The sequence below is a fragment of the Myotis davidii genome, unplaced genomic scaffold (genome assembly GCF_000327345.1).
Source record: "Myotis davidii unplaced genomic scaffold, ASM32734v1 scaffold955, whole genome shotgun sequence".
Lineage (NCBI taxonomy): Eukaryota > Metazoa > Chordata > Mammalia > Chiroptera > Vespertilionidae > Myotis > Myotis davidii.
Window position 1 is genome coordinate 742581 of NW_006287066.1, and position 407 is coordinate 742987.

The following is a 407-nucleotide window of genomic DNA, read 5'->3' on the forward strand; positions in this document are numbered from 1 at the left end:
TTCTAGAAATAATACTTATTTTTGATGTTATGTTGATCAGCTGAGTTGAGCAGGGAATTAAGAGAGGAAGAATACAATACTTTAGTTTAGGTTATGTTGGTTCCATTCTCCTCCTCTCTTTTTTTAAAAAAATATATTTTATTGATTTTTCACAGAGAGGAAAGGAGAGGGATAGAGAGTTAGAAACATCGATGAGAGAGAAACATTGACCAGCTACCTCCTGCACACCTCCTACTGGGGATGTGCCCGCAACCAAGGTACATGCCCTTGACCGGAATCGAACCTGGGACCCTTCAGTCCGTAGGCTGACGCTCTATCCACTGAGCCAAACCGGTTAGGGCTCCTCTCTTATTTACATAATCCAAGCCACCATTTCTCCCAGTGGGGTGAAGTCTTAAGTCATCTCA